This window comes from Carcharodon carcharias, chromosome 14, assembly GCF_017639515.1.
Source record: "Carcharodon carcharias isolate sCarCar2 chromosome 14, sCarCar2.pri, whole genome shotgun sequence".
NCBI classification, from domain to species: Eukaryota; Metazoa; Chordata; class Chondrichthyes; order Lamniformes; family Lamnidae; genus Carcharodon; species Carcharodon carcharias.
In genome coordinates this window covers 23070743-23078672 of record NC_054480.1, presented here as the reverse complement: position 1 = coordinate 23078672, position 7930 = coordinate 23070743, and positions in this window count along the sequence as shown.

Sequence of the window (7930 nt, the reverse complement as noted above, 5' to 3'; positions counted from 1 at the left end):
ACCCGCGCGCATGAGCAAAGTTTGTGCTTGCCCTCCTCTCCCCGCCCCCCCACAAGCAGCACTGCCGCTCACGTTTCACACTGGGCGGGCCTTAGTTGGCCCACCAGCATGAAATAGCAGTCCAGGCCTGATCGCGGGTAGCGGGCCAACTTCTCAACCGCCCTCACCAAGCCCGCCCAATGAGGGAAAAATCCTCCCCATTTAAGTTTATTTACAATATACTCAACAACACTACAGGTGAGCTTTCAACTCCAACTCCTATCTCTACACTGACTGTTGCGGCAGCCCACGCTACTCTCCTGTTGGTTACTACAGATCATGTGATCTTAACAAGCATTATCCTTAAAGATGCATTAGACACTAAATAAAACCATAGTTACTACACATACCCATTTGACTTACGCCCCAAAACTCAAGTCAGATATATACCCGAAATTGGAAGATTAACTGCTTCATCTTAGTACTGAGTTTCAAAGATTTGTATAGGAGCTGAAATGTCTTGGGCCTTCGGCTTTCTTCAAGCAAGATTTTCCCTTCAAATCTCCTTCAACCATGCCAAGAACCCTCATTCAACACAAGCGTCACTAACATCTTAAGCATTGCCACCTCAGGTCAGCACTCTCGTGGTTCTAATATTCTTTCACTCTGGAATCTTGCATCTAAAACTCTCTCTCAGTCTTTCTCTCTCTCTCTCTTCTCAGCTTGGTTATCTCTAGAGGTTCAAGTCACTGTCCTTCAGTTAACACGAGTTTTTAAACTTTCAGCCAGCACACACACAATTTCACCTGAATTCTTCCTGATAGGGATGTTTCCTATTCTGCAGCCAGATTGTTGCAAACTCAAAAAAAACCCTACTTGAAACAGAGCCATGCACACAATCTAGTCATCCCTATAATTAACTTTGGGCTGACTTTTATCTTCTATTAGAGTCATCGAGGTCTCCAGGACAGAAAAAGGCCCTTTGGCCCATCGAGTCTGCAATGGTCAAACAAGTACCAAACTGTTCTATTCCCATTTTCCAGCACCAGGCCCATAACCTTGTATGCCATGACATCACAAGTGCACACCCAAATACTTCTTAAATGTTATGAGGGTTTCTGCTACCACCCTTTCAGGCGGTGAGTTCCAGATTCCCACCACCCTCTGGGTGAAAATATTCTTCCTCACATCTCCTCTAAACCTCTTGCCCCTTACCTTAAATCTATGCCCCCTAGTTATTGATCCCTCAACCAAGGGGAAAATTCCTTCCTGTCTACCTTACCTATACCCCTCATAATTTTATACACCTCAATTATATCCCCCCTCAATCTCCTCTGCTCCAAGGAAAATAATCCCAGTCTATCCAATCTCTCCTCACAACTAAAACTCTCCAGCCCAGGCAACATCCTGGTAAATCTCCTCTGCACTCTCTCTAGTGCAATCACATCTTTCCTATAATGCAGATTCCAGAACTGCATGCAATACTCTAGCTGTGGCCTAACCAGCATTTTTTACAGTTCCAGCATAAGCTCCCTGCTCTTATATTCTATGCCTTGGCTAATAAAGGCAAGTATCCTATACGCCTTCCTAACCACCTTATCTACCTGTCCCGCTACCTTACGGGACCGGTGGACATGCACACCAAGGTCCCTCTGCTCCTCGGTACTTCCCAGGATCCTACCATTCATAGTGTATTCCCGTCTCTTGTTTGTCCTACCCAAGTGCATCACCTCACGCTCATACGGATTAAATTCCATTTGCCACTGATCAGCCCATCTGACCTGTCCATCTATATTCTCCTGTAATCTAAGGCTATCCTCCTCACTATTTACCAGCCCGCCAATTTTCATGTCATCCTTGAACTTACTGATCAACCCTCTTACAATCAAGTCTAAATCATTTATATATACCACAAATAGCAAGGGACCCAACACCAATCCTTGTGGAACCCCACTGGACACAGGCATCCAGTCACAAAAACACCCCTCGACTATCACCCTCTGCTTCCTGCCACTCAGTCAATTCTGGATCCAATTTGCCAAATTGCCTTGGATCCCATGGGCTCTTACCTTCGTTATCAGTCTCCCATGTGGGAACTTATCAAAAGCCTTGCTGAAGTCCAAGTAGACTACGTCAAATGCATTTGCCCTCATCTACACACCTCTTCGAAATATTCAATCATATTGGTCAGACATGACCTCCCCTTAACAAAACCATGCCAACTGTCCTTGATTAATCCCTGCCTCTCCAAGTGTAGACTAATTCTGTCCCTCAGACAGAATTTGTCTATTTCCCAGGCAGTTTGGTCACATTTTCATTTACTGGAAGCCAGGTGCTTTACCAGAAAACACCTCATAGAGAAAACTAGGTCCACTAGGTCCATCATAAATATGTTTTTTTCCCCCCTAAAAGCAGATGGGCCATCACAAAGGAAAGCAGGACAAGAAAATATTTTTGTTTTTTTTTTCAGTTTTAGAAGGAACTGGTTGTGTTTCCCACTCAGTAAACATAAACATTACTTTTCTTTCCAGGGGCATTTCACATTGTTGTAGTGTGCCAGAATGGAGGGGAAAGCCAGAACTTTGACTTGCTCAGTCAAAGGGCTGTGAACCTTTGACAATTTCCACCCCAAAGAGCTATGGAAGGTCAATGGTTGAGGACTTCTTATGTTCTTAAGTAATGGGATGTGGCAATATTAAATCCTCTTGTCAGCTGCTACCTAGCAGGTCTCAAAGAAAATATTAAACAGCAGAGGATCAGGGAGGAGATTGTGTATTTTGTTGATGTGGCCAGCATGTTTACTTAGCAATGCATGGAACAAAAATTATTGTTTTTAATTTTGATTCCTCCAACAGGATTTGAGAGAGAGAGAGTAAAAAAAGACACGTTTCACATATTAAACATCTGCATCCTCCACATCCCAAGTAATCAAGCTGCAGGTGCATGGACTGGGTCCGTCTTCATGTATCTGTTGTGCTTAATTCATGTCAAAGAAACTGTGCAACTAAACCATTTTCAACTACATCATTCTTCAAAGCAAAATTATATAATTTTCTTATTGGGAAGTGAAAAATAAAAGGAATTTTCTTGCACTGAGAAATCCTTAATAAAACTGACTTAAATTTTAATTTTCATTAACTGGTGGATTTTAATGAATCAATGTTTATTTCTACTCATCTCAGTTGCGTCATAACATTTGAATAAATATGACCACAGTCATTCCACAAAAATAAACCAATATAACCTAGCAATTAATCAATCCAATATTAGTGTATACATACATCCATTGCTTGCTTTACACTCCTCTGTTGTAACAGAAGCGTTAGCCTAACAGGATAAAGATAATATGAATGAGCTCATTATTTACACCATAACACCACATTCAGCGATTTCTAAAAAAAATGAAACATTTGCATTTATATTGTGCATATCACAATCACCAGGCATCTCAAAGTGCTTTACAGCCAATGAAGTACTTTTGAAGTGTAGTCACAGTTGTAATGTAGGGAAAGCAGCAGCCAAGTTTTGCACAGTAAGCAGCAATGTGATAATGACCAGATAATCTGTTCTTTTGTGATGTTGATTGAGGCATAACTCCCCTGCTCTTCTTCAAAATGGTGCCATGGAATCTTCTCTATTCATAAAAGCAAGCAGATGGAGCATTGGTTTAACATTTTATCTGAAAGACAGCACCTCTAACGATGCAGCACTCCCTCAATAATCCACTGGAGTATCAGCCTTGATTTTCATGCTCAAGTTCTGGAGTGGCACTTAAACCCAGAACCTTGTGACTTAGAGGTGAGATTGTTACCAACTGAGCCATGGATGATACTGGGTTCATCTGTTCTCATAGCTCTGTAAAAAAAACTTTTCTCTTCAATGAGTCTGCAGTTTGCACAACCTATTTTAGTTCAAAATTAAATGATATACCAATTAAAGAGTTCTGGATATTCTCTGCAATCAAAGCAACCTCTATTAAATCAGTTACTGACCATGGATTAGATTTGTTGCAGCATCGGAAACAGCTGCTCTTCTACTTTAACTGAAGTATTTAGTGTCAGTCAGACATTACCATTTTTTGACCAAAGTGATAAATAAAATATTACCTTAGCTCTTTGATGAAACAGTTACATTTCCCCCATTGCAAACATTTACATTCTGACATTTCGTCAGGATCACAGTGCTGCCGCCTTGGGGAAGAGGCAGTTCATCTTTTTCCTGAACTAGGGGAAAGCAATAGTTTTTTTCCCCTCTTATTTTTCAGTATGGTTGATAAAAAAGGTTAGAAAATTTACCCTCTTACCCTTGCGTATTAGGTTACTGTAAATCCAGTCTCACAGTGCTGGCAGGAGTGATATTCCATCAATGGAATAGGAAGCCTGCTGTTTCGTTGCTATGGAATACTACTGGTTACCTTGGATACAGCTATACTCCCAGAGAACCACAAAAAACCTTTCACCATTGCAAATTGTGAAAAAAAATGCCATTTAAATTAAATGTTATTGAATTTATATCATTATGATAAGACATAGGAATAACTGAGCCTGAAGGACATTTTTGAAAAATTGCTCATTAAATGGCTGTGTTACAAGATTAAAATATGATGCCTTTGTTCACTATCAGATCATTTATGTCATACTTAATTTATTAATTGATAATTAAGTGAATTGAAAGTGCACATTCCTAAAAAGCACATATCAGACTAAAATTTGATTTTATTTATGAATTTATTGACTCCATCGACAAAGATAAAAAAAAGAGGATGAGAATTTAAGTCTCTGCCAAAGTTGATTCAGATGAAACTGAGATCCTGCAACACATTGCAAGACAGCTTAAACAATCTCTCTAGGGGAAAGAAGAAGGGAATAAGATTACTGTGGAACACTTGAATTTGAAATCCATGGTTATTGCTGCCAAGCAACCATCTGCACAATTTACCTCCAAGCACTGCTCATTTCCTTTTTGTCGTCACCACTTAAATATGCCAGTGACAACTAAGATGCGTATTGACAGTTCTCAGCTGGACCACTGGGTGGAGTGCTTTGCAATTATTAGAGTGCTAGCTAATTAGCAAGCTAATGGGAATGTTTACTTCATGAGAATGTTTGCTTAGGGACAGATTTATTCTTCAAATATTCTAATGCATGCACCATAAGAATCCTTGGATGGAGGGAATAATTTATAATTTTCACCATAGTACTCTTCTTTACCTTTTTCCTATACTTGATTTTTGCAAACAATTGCTCCTCTTTCTAAAATATTTCACTTCTCTAATCTGATGCATCTGTTGTCAAGGGGCAGTGCCTTTTATCAGGTTGCCATCTTGCTATTGTAACTAGCTGCTTGATGGCAACCGAGACCATCCACATATAATTGCTTTTCTCATTTTCACCATCCCTTCCTGAGTAATGCTATTTTGATCTCATTGCCTTCCCAGTCTAACTCAGCTCATTTTGATTATACAGTCCTTTTATCTCTCAAATCCTGTTTAAATCCAGCCTGGGCTGTTGCGTTAAAATCTCTTGTAAAGAATGATAACTGTTTAAAGAGAAATTTGAACTTCCAGTTAACAGTTGAAAGAATGTCACATCAAGACTTCATGTTTTAAAACTTTTACTGTAACAAATGACTAAAAAAATGACATTGACTAAACACTATTTCCTTTTTGTAGGCAACTTGTACTTCGAACTACAGAAAAGAGATTCTCCATTTAGCTTTTAGCATGACCGAATATCTCCCGCTACAGTTATACATTAATCTGTCCACTAAGTGGAAACTTCATCTGCCAAGAACCAGTCTAAGACTATTCTCAACTCCCGATGGGTTGCTTCCTTGTTGCTTTCCCAGTCAGGTAACTTCTGATCCCAAAACTGACTTTCACTATACTGGAGATTCCTTCCCTTTAGCCCAAGCCAGACAAATCTTCCCGCCTCCTTTAAGTCCTCACAAACTCTGTCTCTTCAATTTGAGTGCAAGCTTCCACCTGCGTTCTACATGGTGGACAACAGAATCAGCATTTTCTCTGCATCAGGTGCAGGACTGGCTGCCGCTATTGCCTACTCTCTGTCTTTCAGATGACTGCAGACAACTCTAAATCAACTGTTGTCTGTCTGTGATATATTCATTGATTTGTAGGGAAGCCTGTAATCTGATCTCAAAATGGCTTCCACTGACCTATTCCCCATGGCAACATGAAACATATTAGCCTTGTACCTAGATAGAATTGCTAATTAGTTATCTTTGATCGCAACTCCCTTTCATCTTAGAAGAAAATAGACCATTTACAGCACTACTGTTTATAACCCAATACCAACTGGGACTTTGGGAGACACAAAGTTTACTCATGGTATACTCAGAATCTGCTGCCATTGTTTCCAAGCTTAAATATCTTGCACTTTCCTTTCAATAAAACAATCTAAGCCTTACTTTGATCTCTAGCAATCAAAGCATCAAGGCTTACTGTCAAGCAGACTTCAGAACAGGTCGCACGACCGCCTTCATTTATCCTAAATGTAAAGATACAGTCCCAAAATGTAATAATCTGATCAACCTCATAATTGATGATTCAACTCTTCTGCCTGCCTATAGCGTACAGTGAAATCAGTATGGGCAGGTTCAGTCCACATCCTAGAGGACAAAACCTCATTGTGCTAATTGGCATGATCTTTCAAAAATGGCTGATGATAGAAATGAAACATCACAGCAACAGGTCAGAGGGTTGCCCTCCTGAATCTGGGCCAGAATCTTCCATTCAACGTGACAGGTGGGGGTGGGGGTGGGGGTGGGGGGGGCCCGCTCACCGATATGTAAAATGATGCGCAGTGACGTCAGGTGTGCATTCCAAAGTCACCGCACGTCATTCCGCTCTCCAGTTCGGCTGGCAAGCACCGGAGTCGGTTGCGCGCCCACCGAACTGTCAAAGGCCTGTTAAGGCCATTAATTACCTAATTAAAGTAGTTGTCAGAACTGCCCGTCCAACCTTAAGGTTGGCGGGCAGGCGAAGAGCCTAGGCGCCCTTCACATTTTTCATGGAACCTCATCCACGGGCGGGATAAGGTTTCATGAAGGGTTTATAACTTAAATAAAAGTTTTTATTAAAATTCATAGACATGTCCCAGCTCATGTGACAATGTCACATGAGGGGACGTGTCTGAATAATTTTATTCTTTTATTTGAAACATCTTTTGTAATGAAATTAGTCTCCGTGCTGAGGCTCTGAGCCTCAGGGAGATTTCTGCGCTCTTTCGCTCGCATGCACAAAAGAGCGTAGGCCCTGATTCTCCCTCTTCCCCCTCCCTGCCTGCACATGTAGCGCTGAGCCCTTCCAGGTGCATGTCACGCTGGGCGGGCCTTAATTGGCCCACCCACGTGAAATGGCAGTACATAGCCGATCACGGGCAGCGGTCAGCTCCGCGCCCACCCACAGCCGCTCTTGGCCGGCCTGCCCGACGGGGAGAAAACTCTCCCCCTGGTGTCTCACTGCTGAGAGAGCTTATTATGAATTCAGCTCTGATGACATCACTGTGTGCAAGATTTGATGATTCTAGCAGAGTAAAGGAGCTTTATGAGCACCAAGTGACGCCAGTGCTAGCAATATTAAAAGCATGTCTCTATTAACATGGTCACCTCATATCATTGTGTAAAAAGAAATCTTAATTATTTTGCCAATTCATTTTTTAAAGGTTAATTGGTGCAGCAGTTACTTTAAGAACACTTATATCTTGTCTTACTCCTTGTAATGGCCTTACTCCCTCGGTCAGCCTGTTCAAAAAAGAAATCAGCTCATGCGGTGTTGTGTTGAAAAACACGAACAATGTTACTCAAGTACCAGGAATAACTTTAAGACTGTAACATGATCATTGCAAAAAACTAGACACGAAAATGCATGTTAAAATAAGGTCTTTCCTCTTTATTTTTTCTATTTTAATTTAAATAATTAATGGATAATCTC